The sequence below is a fragment of the Lethenteron reissneri genome, chromosome 51 (assembly GCF_015708825.2).
Source record: "Lethenteron reissneri isolate LAM-NWPU_2019-01 chromosome 51, ASM1570882v1, whole genome shotgun sequence".
In the NCBI taxonomy this organism is placed as follows: domain Eukaryota; kingdom Metazoa; phylum Chordata; class Hyperoartia; order Petromyzontiformes; family Petromyzontidae; genus Lethenteron; species Lethenteron reissneri.
This window is the reverse complement of record NC_083829.1, coordinates 1206031-1221986: the sequence shown is the minus strand read 5'-3', so window position 1 is coordinate 1221986 and position 15956 is coordinate 1206031.

Below are 15956 nucleotides of genomic sequence, written 5' to 3'. Positions count from 1 at the left end.
ATCATGGCCAAGACCAAAGAGCTTTCCAAGGATGTCAGGGACAAGATTGTAGACCTACACAAGGCTGGAATGGGCTACAAGACCATCGCCAAGCAGCTTGGTGAGAAGGTGACAACAGTTAGTGTGATTATTCGCAAATGGAAGAAACACAAAAGAACTGTCAATCTCCCTCGGCCTGGGGCTCCATGCAAGATCTCACCTCGTGGAGTTGCAATGATCATGAGAACGGTGAGGAATCAGCCCAGAACCACACGGGAGGATCTTGTCAATGATCTCAAGGCAGCTGGGACCATAGTCACCAAGAAAACAGTTGGTAACACACTACGCCGTGAAGGACTGAAATCCTGCAGCGCCTGCAAGGTCCTCCTGCTCAAGAAAGCACATATACATGCCCGTCTGAAGTTTGCCAATGAACATCTGAATGATTCAGAGGACAACTAGGTGAAAGTGTTGTGGTCAGATGAGACCAAAATGGAGCTCTTTGGCATAAATTCAACTCGCCGTGTTTGGAGGAGGAGGAATGCTGCCTATGACCCCAAGAACACTATCCCCATCGTCAAACATTGAGGTGGAAACATTATGCTTTGGGGCTGTTTTTCTGCTAAGGGGACAGGACAACTTCACCGCATCAAAGGGACGATGGACGGGGCCATGTACCGTCAAATCTTGGGTGAGAACCTCCTTCCGTCAGCCAGGGCATTGAAAATGGGTCGTGGATGGGTATTCCAGCATGACAATGACCCAAAACCAAAACACACGGCCAAGGCAACAAAGGAGTGGCTCAAGAAGAAGCACATTAAGGTCCTGGAGTGGCCTAGCCAGTCTCCAGACCTTCATCCCATAGAAAATCTGTGGAGGGAGCTAAAGGTTCGAGTTGCCAAACGTCAGCCTCGAAACCTTAATGACTTGGAGAAGATCTGCATAGAGGAGTGGGACAAAATCCCTCCCGAGATGTGTGCAAACCTGGTGTCCACCTCCAAGAAACGTCTGAACTCTGTGATTGCCAACAAGGGTTTTGCCACCAAGTACTAAGTCATGTTTTGCAGAGGGGTCAAACACTTATTTCCCTCATTAAAATGCAAATCAATTTATATTTTTTTTTCCGGATTTTGTTGTTATTCTGTCTCTCAATGATCATTTCTTTGTCAGTGCGCAAACGTACAAAATCAGCAGGGGATCAAATACTTTTTTCCCTCACTGTAGCTGTCCATGATGTCACTCAAGGACTTTGTTCACATTGCTTTTACTTCGCCGTGTTCCCTGGCCTCTCCAGTACCTCTCATTATCCCGGTCAAAAGCGCATTCACATCCAGTCTCGTTTTCTCAATTGGGACTATGTAGGTAGCAAGTAACGCCCCCTACTGGCAGACTAATGCCCCGGGTCACCTCTTGCAAATGAGACTCCCCCTGGCCTCTTGGGTTGTTCTCACCTGGTTACATGGAGGGGGGAGCCCCACGTGACTTGACAGCTCACGCACCGTGCAGTCATCTAATTTTACAGCCTGAAATGTCACGTGTGGACTCGATGTTTAGCTCGCACACGTTGCTTGCTACGCGCCTGGCGCGAACGCCAACGTTACTGTCACTAAATTAAAGACTTCTGAGGACATCTAAGCGCGTGTTCGAAAAGCGTGACAGAAGAACTTTGCCTATGCACGATTTTTCTTGCCACTTTACATCATGGGAGGGAGCAGGTGAAATGTAACAATGTGGACCACATCTCGTTAAAACATAAACTCGTCCGGCTGCAAAACTACCTTACCTCTGTCCTCGTTTGTGTCGTTGGCATAAAGGTAAAAGGGGCAGCCATGCAACTGCTCACTGAAGACACCTGCTGGCGGAAGGACCTACACTGGAGGGAGCTCTCTCCCTCTCTCGAGAGAGAGGGAGAGAGAGAGATCATTTTAGGAGGAGCCAGTGTGGCCTACTGGCCAGACGTCTTGGAAGAAGTGAGAGGCCGCACACTATTCCACACCACACCTGACCAGCCGATCGAATCAGAGTGGTGCTGCACCCATTGGGTAGACAGAGCGTTGTGGTGGGGGTGCTGGGGGTGCTGGGGGTGGTGGGGGTGGTGGGGGTGGTGGGGGTGGTGGGGGTGGTGGGAGTGGTGGGGGTGGTGGGGGTGGTGGGGGTGGTGATGGGGGTGCTGGGGGTGGTAGGGGTGGTGGGAGTGGTGGGAGTGGTGGGGGTGGTGGGAGTGGTGGGGGTGGTGGGGGTTGTGGGGGTGGTGGGGGTGGTGATGGGGGTGGTGGGGGTGGTTGGGGTGGTGGGGTGGTGGGAGTGGTGGGGTGGTGATGGGGGTGCTGGGAGTGGTGGGAGTGGTGGGGGTGCTGGGGGTGCTGGGGGTGGTGGGAGTGGTGGGGGTGCTGGGGGTGCTGGGGGTGGTGGGAGTGGTGGGGGTGGTGGGTGCTCGATAAGCTTTTCCATCATGTAACCTGGCGCCTCGGGAGATCGAACCGAAAACCCCTGGATTGCAAGTTCAGTGCGATGCTCATTACACCGCAGCAGCATTCATGAGGTGACAATTTGGGAAATTCGGATGGAGACGGGATAATGCAAAGGTGGCCGAACGTGTGTTTTTTTATATTTAAGGTCGCTGGCCATGCAGTTATCCATGCAGGAGAGAAGTTAATAAGCGGCTTAACGGTAATCATGCGCACTGGGGAACAACGGTAAACGAACCCTTGCTGTTCATCAAAGCCGGGGGAATTCATGTCCATGGAAATATCTGGGATCTTGGAGTAAATACGTGTTGTGGTTGAGCTGTCAATACCCTCTAATTATATTGCAATCGTGCTAAAGGCGGCATGACGTGAATAAACGACAGAATGTCCTCTCCTGTAGCGAGCGGTGCACCTCCTTGTGTTCGCCCCGGAAGGTGGAGTCACGTAACTATTTTCTGAGGCCTTCGTATCCAGACTCTGGGCACAACCTTCCACATGTCCCTGCAAAGAGTGTGCATTGCAACCCATCCAACCATCATTATAATCACTATGATGCGCCATGATCAATCCCCTGCTGCATTAAGGCCTCCCCCTAACGTCGCCATCTCTCACGAGCCCAGAATGAAACCACCCTCTTGTGGACGTCCTCTCAGAGACGTTCCCAGTTCCCTTGGGTGCCACTCCATCGGGAGTTATTTACCACTGGCCATCATCGCCTCTAATCACAGCGGAGGTGTTTTAATTCTCAGAGCCGACATTTAGCCACTTTCAGTGATCATGACGCGGTCAGAACGTGCTGTTTACGTGCTGACGAGCGCGCCTGGATGTACCGTCCGTTCGGGAGCGAGACTCGACCCCGCCCAGCCATTGGCAGTGGCCCGGGACACGCGGCGGGGAGGTGCCATGATAGCGGCGGGACACGTCCCGCGGTCTCGCGTCTCACAGGAGGAGGAGGGGGCGGCCGCCGTGTGTTTTAGTGCATGACGAGACACGCCGGGGCGGCACGTACTCGGGGTCACGCGGCCGTGAACCCATTTTCTCCGTCGCGGTCCCAGGCCACCCTCGCACTGGGGGGACGTCACGAACACCGAAGTCCTGTGGCCAGTTTGCGCCTGAACACGCTCTCGATCTCAGCCATTGGACGTCGACAGCTAAGCTGAGTGAAAAACCCGGTTGGGTGCTTCTATGGGGGAACTGCCCGAGAATGGCAGACGCTGTAAGTTGGGGCTGTGAAGATGATGATGAGAGATTTAACAGCACGCAAGAGGTGTGCATTGAATTTCCCGTTATGATGTTTACACATTTGAATTAAATATGATGATGAAGCTGATGATGTAGCAATATTTTACCGTATGACATTCAAATGTTGAAAACGAGTCGAGAGCTTTGAGAGACGACAATAAGAAAGAACAACTTAACAATGTCAACTCGTAACGCGACGGCACACAGAATCTGCTCCTCAGCTCTCAAAAACGAGCCAACGACTCGGAGGCGCCAGGAGGAGCCGGATCCAAGCTCCTCCCCCAAGCTCTGCGGTCCTCTCTTTATCCAATGGAGGAGGAACGGCAAACAGACACGAACGAACTCTCAGGCAGCCTTCTCGTCCTGGCCAGCACACCTTGGCGTTGGCGACTTTGCTCGAGAGCGTCGTGCGGAACAGTAGAACCTGCCACGTTCCAGTGCGGACCTCCGGTTTGCTTCTCCTGTCGTCCTGCCGGGGGGTTCCCAGCATCCGTCTCAGATGCCTGAGCCCAGCCTTCGGAGCCGCTGAGTTAGGATCCAGCTCCGTGATCCTCACAGGAATAGAGACGGAACTCCTGCGTCGAACACCCATTTTTCTTTACACTCGCACCGATCTCTCTTTTCCATCGTGGTTTCAATTGCCCATGAAAAAAAAACTTGGCCCTTCTAAAGCAATAACACCTCGTCACCAATACACATCTTCACCTACTCCTGCTTACAGCCTCCTCCATTATGGGACATCACTGCCAAAGCAAATAAAACCCCCACCACCTCAAACCTTCTTCTCCCCTCGTACCGAGGCTCGCGATCCCACCGCCAGCAAGAGACGTCTCAACGTCATCGCTTTCTTTTGTTTTTTCTCTAAACCAAGAGTCGCGTCAAATAGGAAGACACTGTGAGCAATTTTGCAGGGTAGATCTTTCTCCCAACTTGCGTGAAGCCTCCAGAGACCCATTTTACGTGACTCCGAGCACGTTGGCCCGGGCTAAGTAGTTTTAAAGACGGCTGTTTAAATGTAACTCTTATTTATTTTTAGGTTTTAAATATATACATATATATCCTTTGGGGACCAAAAATGCGTGTCCTGTTTTTCAAGATGGCAGCCACTGCGGCCGCAGATGTTATCGTGCCAGGCGGTTTTAGAATAAGATAATTTTTTATTTTTTTAAAGTGTGTAAATATACTTCGCTGGGAAACAACCTGGGAACCCGCATGAGGGCGCGTTGTAAATTATCCCTCGCACCAACAGATGAACGCACCCGTACCGGAATTTGGGGCGCTCCTGGGTGGTGTAGAACGGCCATCACTCCCAGGTCGCCGACCAGATTCGAACCCCCCCTGCCCCCCCCCCCCCAGGGACCCCCACCCCCCACCTCTGCCCACCGCAGCAGAATAAATGGATATGGCCACAGTCGATCGGCAAAGTTGTGTGCGGTGGGGTAAAGTGTGCGTATACCCACGACTGTCCAAGAGGCGTCTGGCCAGCTTGGAAGAGTAGGCCAAATACACTCTAGAAGGGGGGGAGGTCTCTCTCGAGCGACCTCTAGTGGAAGCCCTTCCACCAGCAGTGGTGTGAGCTGGCAATTGCAGGGCTGTGCCTTTACCTTCGACGAAGATTTAAGTCAACTCGAGGACAGACGGAGTTGCAGAATAAACTGCGCTTGTGCAGAGTGAATCTCCACTTGGTATCCACCCTCGTCTCTTCCGATCCCACGCTCCTACAGTGCCAATCTTACACGCACGATTCGATGCAACTCCTATCCCCCCCCCCCCCTCCGATTCCACCTCGAATTAGCACGGATGCAAAAGAAGTTCAGCATACATACGTGCATCATCCACGTATGTATGAGAGACTGTACATTTGCCAGTACAGTATGTGGTCTGTCACCAGCAGTTGCCGTGACCCGTCTGCTGCTGGATGAAGACCTCTTTAGGGCCGTTTAAATATCTCACGGTCTCGCGAAGCAGAATTCCCATCGAGCTCCTCCCCACGGGCTCAGCTGCATCGTTCCGTCTCCGCGATGGAGCTGCTCGCATCCACGCTCCCTCTTCTGGCCGCCGCTCCGCCGTTGGTCTCGAGCACGGGCCGTCATCCCTTCTTATCGCACGTGGTCTACCCAAGCCCACTTGACTGTTCTCCAACGAATCAACAACGTCTTCTGTGAAAAGCAACTGATGGGCTCCACCGTTGGCCAATACAACAACAACAGCAACCAAATATTTCTCCCAGGTTCACAATGAACGTCAATGTGTACGTGCGTGTGGTTGCTTTTTTTGTTTCGCGTTATTTTCTTTCTGCCGTTGTCGCAGCATCACGCGCAGGGCCCGTCCGGTGACCTTTCCTTTTCTCCCGGCCCTCGCGCGGAGCGAACGCCGTTCACCGGAGCTGCGATGCGTGAAGCTTTTCGCTCTGCTTCGTGTCAAAAGGGAGACCACAATAGTGGCCCAGTGTTGTCGCCGCAGAAAGGTGAAGCCCCACGGTGGGTTTCTCGCCCCGCAGCCCACGTCTCATTTGGCCCCTGCACAGAGAGAGGCTTTCTGCAGCGCAGCCCTCTGAGCAAACGCACGGCAGCGTCACACGGTAACAATAATTAATTGGTTAGGAACTGTTGCCTTTCCTTCTACTGTCCTGAACCTGGGTGTTTGAACTCTCTTGCTGACCTTCACCAGTAAATCCCCCCTTCGTGCGCTGTGAAGGACCATTGCCCACAACGCCATCTATTTTATGTAAGTTATTTGATGACGCTGCGTTATTTGTGTGCAATGAAGAAGGACCATTGCCTGAAACGTGGCTGCACTGTTCCACGTCATTATTTGTTTTCGGCATCAAGCAAAGTTTGTGTTTTAATTCAGTATAGGGTCAAAAAAACATGAATATAACATTCATGTGGACTTGACCAAAATATCCCGGACTTAACCCAAGTAGTCTTGATTTGAAGCTTTCCTGACTGCAGGAATCCATATTCTTTGGTTCTTTCGGAAAAGTCACGTAGGTAGAAAATTAATAGATCACGACGTTTTGAGGTCCACTTTATGCCCCGCCTCTTCTCCCCCACTTCTCTCTCCCCCCTACTGCCGAGGCCTACTCCATCATCGTGAGACCGGGGGGGGGGGGGTAGACGTGAAGATGTCCTTCTTGCCTGCGCAAGGAGCTTTCAAGTGGAGTGCAGTGTGCGCAGAACTGACCCCACCCTCTAAACCCGGGGTTCGTCTGCCATGGCCCAGCAAGCTGGGACGGTGACAGCGAGGTCCTCGGGGCCGTATTATCATCAGAGTTTCCTTCTCCTAGGTAGACGGCCTTCCAAGGCTGAAGAGATCCACCTTCCCTGCTATTTCAAACCATAGCTGGTAGGCCACAGCCGCAGTCCACAGTAACGAAGTGGCGCGCCTTGGTCCCGAACACTTGGCCGTTGGGTCCTAACGAGACCCTTCCGCCCTGGCCGGTGACTCCGTCGTGGGAGTTCATTCGCCCAGTGATGCAATACACTACACTATACACTACACTATACACTACACTATACACTACACTATACACTACACACTACACTATACACTATGCACTACACTACACACTACACTATACACTACACTATACACTACACTATACACTACACTATACACTACACTATACACTACACTATACACTATATAACCTCGTGCCACGGCAGATCTCTCGCCTACTTCGGCAGTTGTTTCTTGCTGTGGTTGTCCCACCTGATGACGATTGCTTGTGTTGCGATCGAAACGTCGTGATCTATTAATTTTCTACCTACGTGACTTTACCGAAGGAACCAAAGAGTATTAACCCAAGTAGGATTAGGTTTTAGGGTTAGGAAGCGGGTCCAGAGGTTAAGAGTAGTAGTTAGGATCAGAAACGTCTCCTGTTATGTTTGTGTTTATGGCCACAGTGTTGGATATTGTTGCCTAAGAGTAGTAGTTAGGGTCAGGAACGGTTAGGGGTTAGGGAAATGGACACTAACGGATATATGGTTGCAGATTAAGAACAGGTAAGGGTTATGAACAGTAGCCCCCAAGATTGCTTTCCTTGCACTTATCTGTGGCCTGAGCCTTTTTCAAGGTTTATTGACAGTTCTCCTGCCAGGTAAGGATTCGGAGTTCGGGGCAGGGGTCATGGTTTAGGGTCAGCGACAGTTAAGTTGAGAGATTACAGGCAGCAGTACTGAAGACTGCTCTCTTACACTGCCTCCACAGGGATATTCCTTTTTGACCTTCGTAGATGTCTCGCAATGCTCCCTATGGCAGCTCAGGGTTTGGAGTCAGGCTTATTGTTTCGGCTCAGGGTCAGTGATGGTTAGCGGTCGGTTAGGAACATTGTCGCTGAATACCACTTTCTTACCCCCACATCTGTGGTGGAGGGGCAGGGGAGTATGGCGGTCTCATCTTCATTCTGTTATATACATCTTTAGGAGCGGCTCAATGCCCACTAAAGTCGTGACCGGTTTCGCTCGCCAGATCGAGCGTGCGGCGATGCCGGCTTTTCGTGTGCACCCAAATCTCTCGCTGTGGAATTCCTCTCCGCATAGCACCGCTGGGGGGGAGACGCACGCGTCACCAACTCACGTGTCGCCCCACGCGTGCCCCTGGCCACAGGCAACGGAGGCGCATTCACTCCGCGATCGACGACCGCCGCCGTCATCATCCATCGCACGAGACCCGCCGGTTCTGAAGAGACAATCTCACCCGCTTGGTTCCACCACATCGGTGTCGTCCTTGCCACTGCCGGATTATCCTCGTAGCAAAAGATAGCTACATATACGACGGGCCCCGCATTTTCAAGGGCCCCGCACTAAATGCTTTCAAGCTATCAATCCCGGTTCAGTCATTATGCACTTGCTCTATTACTATAGTACTATACTGCCTTCAACTTTTACGAACGACTGGGTGTTTAAGGTTAGCGATTTATCGTATTATCTGGCTTGCATAGCAAAATTAAAAAAAATACAATAACTTTACTATGCAAGTAAAACATTTATGTGTTTTAATAGTTATGGTTTTTTTTATTTAGGGCCCCTTTATAACATATGCTACAGGCCCCGCACTAGCTTCATCCGGCACTGGTGGTCCTTGCATCGGATTCCGGTCACGTGGCTCAGCGGGAGAGCGAGCGGCTCACAGCCGGAAGGTTGCAAGTTCGAATGCTCATGGTTGGCGGGGAAACTCGGCCCCATCATCCCTCCGGGTTGATAAAAAAAAGTATCAACTTGTGGGGGAAATCAAAAGTTGTCGTATGTACTGTATTAACCTGCCCCTGCCAGAGCAATGTGGTGTTGCTACCACTGGCTCAGGGCTGTAAACAAAAACATCGCCACTGCCTCAATGCTGATTTTATTAGGAAATCACTTGGATTTTCTGACTAGGGTTGGAGTGGTGGCGCAGTGGTTAGCACACTGTGCTATGCAATGAACCGCCATGCCGCGCACCACACCCGCTTCACACATCTGCACTGACCAGCGCGGTGAAGCATGGTCAAGCAATCCCCGCGGCCAACGTGGCACTGGGAAGGTGTTCATCCAGCATTGGGTCTACGCTCGGCCATACATTCAAACGATTAAAATCGCAGACGATCCAATGCCATGTACACGCCCAGCCCTTATGTCGGTCCACCGCTGGACGAGGGGCTCCCCATACCGTGCGGGCTGATCGACCATACTTCACCACGTTTTGCCAGTGTGGGTTGTGAAGTTCGGGAGCGTAGTCAAAGCACGGCACGGCAATGGGTCCGGACGTTGGGCGCTGCTCGACCAAGTCGGCAGCCGGTGATCATTGGGCGCGCGTGGTGGCTCGCCCGAAGCAAGGGCTGCTGCCCAGGCTCAACCCCTGCGTGGCCTCTGAGATGTGAGGACAGTGGGCACGTTCCCGGTGATTCAGCTTGATAGCGGTGTAGAACACTTTTCCAGTCCATCGCTTAACCTGTATTCACTTTTATTTCGGAATGTTGACTACCTTTGGGACGTGGCGCCCACTGGCAACCATCCCCAGTGGGCTCCAAGTTGCCCATGCGTGCAGTTCGTGCTCTCATTCTGCCCAATTCCAGCGATTTTTTTTTGTCCACCGCAACTGAACGGAGAGCATTGGTAGATTAAAGTGGCCAAATACTCTACGATATTTATCATTCAATTAAACATTTGCACTCTTCTCATTGTTTTGTGTACGTGTGTATTGAGTTCTAAATGGGGAGTGGTGGTGCAGTGGTTAGGGTGCTGCTCTACGAACCCGTCGATCCGAATTCGATTCCCACCCATGGCCAATACCATTATTTGAACTGGTCCTGGGCCTCCCCGAGGTCGACCCAGCCTCATATGAGTAGTTGGCAGAGGTGTGGACTCGAGTCATGTGACTTGGACTCGAGTCAGACTCGAGTCATGAATTTGATGACTTCAGACTCGACTTGGACTTGCATAACAATGACTTTGTCCCACCTCTGAGGTGTGGACTCGAGTCATGTGACTTGGACTCGAGTCAGACTCGAGTCATGAATTTGATGACTTCAGACTCGACTTGGACTTGCATAACAATGACTTTGTCCCACCTCTGGTAGTTGGTGCGGTGTGTAAAAGCGTCACCACTTGGGGGAGCGTGGTGCTGGCCACCCACTCCCTGGTGTGCCCTGCAGGTCTTCATAGCTGCTCGCTAACGGCACTGGCCCCAGAAGTCCGCTCAGACCACCTAAGGGGGATATTTGTCTCGTAAGTTCCGAGGGATTTAAATGCCGACAGATTTTCCTCTTAAGGGTCCTCGCCGAAACCTGCGGGCGCAGCCTCTGAGCTCTCCGCGCCTCTCTGGCTCCAATTTTCTGAGTGAACAAAAGCAACAAGCCAAGCGGCGCTTTTATATCCAACTGTGGCAGAGTGTTTATAAAGCGCGTTATAGTGTCCAGCGCCTCTTACGGAGTGTGTCATACCTCACGCCGCGCGAGAGAGTGAGCTTGCAGTCACGAGGAGTAGTAGAAGTATGCTTTATTTATTTATTTACACGTAATCCAAGAGATAAAATAAAGGGGGCCATCTGTTAAATGAATGACGTGGATTTTTAAACACGGCAATTTATAGTCTGTGCGAGTCTGCCAAGCAAGGCTATTGTCGTGTCTTTGTGTTCGCATCCAGTGTTCTCTCTCTCTCAGCTGTGGTTTATGATGGGACATCATCAAATATGAAACGTGTCCTCACATTGCAGCGCGACCTTTCGCCTTAAATCTTTAACGAAGGACTTTGGCTCGGCGGCAGATGAAAAAAAGGTCCCTCACAGAGAGCGGTTATCACGACATCTCGCATTCAAATGTAAAAAGTTGCCACAATCACTCACAACTGCAACGGCAAGGCGGTCGCCTCGTGTCCTCGCAAGGGTAAAGGCGCAGCCCTGAAATGTCTTACTCGTTGACACCGCTCGGCGGGAGGGCCTCCAATGCGGCGAGCTCTCGGAGGGGCCATCGAGAGGATGTTTTGGTCTACTCTTCCACATTGGCCAAATGTCTCGGAAGAGGTGAGAGTACTCACAATGCCCCCCACCACAGCACGAGACCGACAAGGTAACGCCGCTGTGAAGAAGAGCCGTTGCCGCAGTGTTGTTAACGAATGTGTTGTGGGTGTTGATACTTGTTGTCCTTCACTGCCACAGAAAAAAAATGTGGATAAAATAAAAAAAATACAAACAATATTTACGTCGTATGAAGAAGGACAATTTGCCCGAAACATCGCCTATTAAATATGTTTTACCTCTTAGACCCGCAGTTTTGCCGACGAATGTGTCAAGTGTTGTTGTTGTTGTTGTGGATGCAGTGATGTGTCAGTTGAGGACGTCACCGTTCCGGGCATCACACAACGACATTGTCGAGTTTGATTCTCCGCTCCAATTTACTTGGATTAATTGAACCAACACTTTGTAGCAGTGCAGTCTGTGTGGTCATGCCTCTCCACGTAAAAATTCCAACTCTTCTTTTTTTTAACACAACCCATTGACCGCACGACCTTCTGGAAAATGCATAATTTCAACAGCAGTGCAGGGATCGATGCAAGCACACACCTTGGACCGGTTTTGGCATCCAGTGTCTCATCAGCAGGGTCAGCCTCGCTCGAACCGAGGCTGGTGAACTGCCAGATGTTTAGAACCCAGGGCCATTTCTGCAATAAATGAATGGGTTCGAATTCATCCCAGAACTCCGTGATGCAGGTTGCGTAATAAGTACTTTTTTTAATGCGAGAGACAAATATGGGAAGGAAGCATTATTTATTTACTCAAAACCATTCTAACCCACCGACGATCAAATTATGATTTTGTGTTAACTAAACTGAATTGGCCCATTATCATTATTAACGGTAATATAATCATCTGCTGGACTGCAAATCTCCCCGTGGCTATTTATCTCTCGGGATATTTCATCTGAGAACGTAAGCAGCGAGCGATTTTTCTACTCTTTCTTGCCGATGGCAGTTATTACGAGAGCCGGCGATGATAATGAATGACAGGAAACATTTGAAGGCCACTGGCAAAGAATGGCGTTAAGTTGGTCTCAAGATATATACGAGCAAAGCAAAAGTCACGTGGCAGAAGTTTGTGCAACAAAAAATATGAACACAAAAAAGTAAACACATTCGTCAACAGCACTGGGGCCTTAATGCAAAAAAATGAATAGCACATGTGCTTTAAATGGTATAACTTTTCATTTAAGACCTTGGCTTTATTGATAATTGTGTAGAGTTATTTATTATTTGTGCTTGTACACCACTGTCAACAGAGCAGCAGCATCATCATCGCCAAATGGAGTGTTTAAAACATTATACATACGTCGTCAGAGGGACACGGGCTGGAGAATACATCAGATTACGGTCACTGAGGGCAATTACCGAAGGTGTACCGGGATCAGAATGATGAATTGAAAAACATGCGAGAGACAAATGGGGCGCCATGGTGGCGAGATGTTAACTACCTCGCCTGCTATGCGAGAGACAAATGGGGCGCCATGGTGGCGAGATGTTAACTACCTCGCCTGCTATACATGAGGTCGTGGGTTCGATCCCAACCCTGACGACTGTTGTATATTTGGAGTTTGCACGTCTCTCTCCCCGTCGTCGTGTGAATTTTTCTCCGGGTCCTCTGGCTTTTCTCCTCCACATTTAGAATCAAGGTGCGTTTAAAGTATTTGGCTGCAATACATTTACACGTGACACGCCACTTCGTCGAGCTATCATTTTTGATGGCCAGGTCTCTTCTAAACAGAGTGGGGCCCTCACCCTGGTAAAAATGTAATAGATTTTTTTTAATTAAAGAGACAGATTAGAGCAAGGTGGAGTGAATTCAGAAAACAACGTTGATAATGAAGAGCAACACAACGGTGTTGCGCCTTCGCAAGAGGAAGGTTTTCAGGCAGTGCACATTGCCTGTCGTGACACGGGGACAATGATGAAAGGAAATGGAACAAAAATCCGAAAATGCCCAAAGACGCACTGAGAGGTGCGTGCTGGGAATTACATCGAGACGCAGAAGCATGAGCACGTGGCTCGTGGGGGTGGCGGGGAACCCCATCCACAAATCGAAGATCCCCCTTTGATGTAGCAACAGTGCGTGTGTGTATGTTGAACTTCTTTCGCACCACCGCACGTAGCCAACCGTGCTAAACGGCGGTGCGGGGCAAGGGCAACAAACTTAACACAGAAAGCAGTAGTAAAGAAATTAGTTTTCAATGTAGATGATGATTTAAAAGTGCATAGCTCCAGTGGCTTCCTAATATTGGAATGAACAGCGTTCCAGACGGCCGCAGAAGCGCACCTGAAGGCGACGCTCGATGCGGTCAGCCGTCTTTGTTCGATGGCCAGCCAAGAGCCGCTGCGCGAATGACCGCAGTCCCCGTGACGTCAGTCGGCGTGGGCCGCACTTATTCCTACAAGGGGGTGAGGGCGAATGGATGACAATGGTAGTGGAATGGCAGCGAAAGGAGGAAGCGCACCTGAGAGCACGGCCATTGCAGATGAGGGGTGACGAGATGAGCTCGTGCGCAGGCGTGAGAAGAATTGTGGCTCCGCAGGACCCTGACGGATGGCGGCAGCCTTTAATCCGGCAGTGGATTGACCGCAGCACGTGACGGCAGAATGATGATTGACTGTGAACGAAAATACGAGGGCTTTGACAGGATACGCGGCGAGAAGGAATGGCGGCCGATGGATGAGACTGTGAACGGAATGACAGCCAAAGAAGTGGAACTCACGCGAGAGGAGAGAGACGTCCACTGCGGAGATGGATCGGCTCATGTGCGCGGGAGCGATCATGGATCGACGCGTGACCGACAGGGCTTTTATCCACCAATGGAGAGATCACGTCTCATCATGATGATGTTATTTACTGACACATTCCTGCTCTGTGCAGAGTCACAGGGTTATTTTTTGGTTATTACTGAGACAATGTGGCGATGCTATTGTTGTTGTGCGTCCCTGGGTGTCCCTTGGCTTAGCCGAAAGGAATTGCGGCACCATTCATGCACACTATTTTCAACATCTGTCTCTATCCTCGGCCATGAATTATGCCGGGTCAGCCCGGGCTTGGGTAATATTGTGAATTTGGTGAAAAGTCAATTGTTAGGGGATTACACGGCTGTGACCATGCCTTAAGAGGGCATTGAGCAGAGCAAGAATGTCAGCACCGCCGGCATTGTCCTGATCCCAAATAATTGAGTTGTACCGATGTCCGTCGGCTGATTTTTTTAAGCCCCAGTAGGGAGGAGGGGTTGGGTGACTGCGTGGCTCCCAGATAATGACCGCACGTGAGTATAGTGCATGTGCATTTCTAAGTTCGTTAGCAGCCACGATCTATCCACTGCTGAATTAATAATACTGCTGAATTAATCATACTTTACATTTGCAGGGCGCATTTCATTCGTGGATCTCACCAATGTGTGCCGTGTATAGAAGGCAGAAAAGTACATAACCTGCAGGGTAAACGGCCAAAACTCGGGGGGTAACTACCAGTTTGGAGATGGGAGATTTGAATACAAACTTAAATAGCTCTCACGATTCTGATTGTCTTATGAGCAGAGGCAAAGCGTTCCGCAGCTTGGGAGCTGCGCTGGCAAAAGCCCGATCACTCCGGGGAATGTGCCCTGACCCCAGAGTAGTGAGAAGAATGCCATTCGAAGATCTCGTGGAACTCGTTGTAGAATTCAGATGGATCAGTTCATGTCTTCCCCTAAGCCGTCGCAATCCCTCACGGGCACGCGATGCGGCGATCCATTATTGCTCCTGCGCACACGAGCTGATCCATCTCCGCACTTGGACGTCCTCTCCTGTCACGTGTTTCCTTCCTCTGGCTGTCTATCCGCTCTCTGGCTCCATCCTTCGGCCCTCATCCCGCCAAGCCACGTCTCCTGCCAAAGGCCACGTGTTTTAGTTTACAGTCAATCATCATAAAACCTTGGCCATGATCGGTCCACTGCTGAATGAGGCCATCCCCAAGCCTTCGGCATCTCTTACAGTCGTGCTGGTGCCATATTCCGCATTCCATCTGGCAGCTCATCAGCATCGCTCCATCTCCAACGGTTAACGTCCCCTCGGGGGCAAGTCCCATTGCTTCGGCTGTCGATCTGTCACCAGTCTCATCCTGTGGCCATCAACACTCCCATCGACGTGTCCTGCCTCAAGGCCACTTTTCTCAACGAGTCATTCAGCTGTCTTCCTGTTGACAGTCGGAGGAGAGTGCCCAAGCGCAGCTGTCTTTGCCACCCCACTGATGGACGAGGGCCTCCTCACACCATGCAGCTCGTTGGGTCATTCGACTCAACCTCGCCATGCTTCCGTTTTCTATTATCCGGCATCGATTCGCTTCACTTGAATGTTTCTTGTGCAATGCATCGTAAGCACGATTCAGATACCTTGTTAATCATCGTCGTCATTATCAGCGGGAGTTGAAACAGTGCTGCTAGTTTGTGTTTAGTGTTTAAGCGCCTCTGCTGCATTTTGCCCAGTCGACCGGTCTAGTGTGGGCATCACCTCTTCCAAGTCGTCTGGCCAGCATAGAAGAGTAGACCAAATACCGTCTGGGCGGGGTGGGGGGGGGCGCGCTCACTAGAGCTCGCTATCGTAGAGGCCGCCGTTCTGCCAGCAGTGGTGTGAACGAGCTCATTGCAGTGCGGCGCCTTTCCCTGGTCGTTCTTGATATGATAACATAAAGCAGCATGTGTGCGCTCGCCGCTACGAACTGACAGCCAGCCACTGTTATGACAGTCGCCATGGCAGGGAGAACGTTTTCAGCCTTACGCACGCG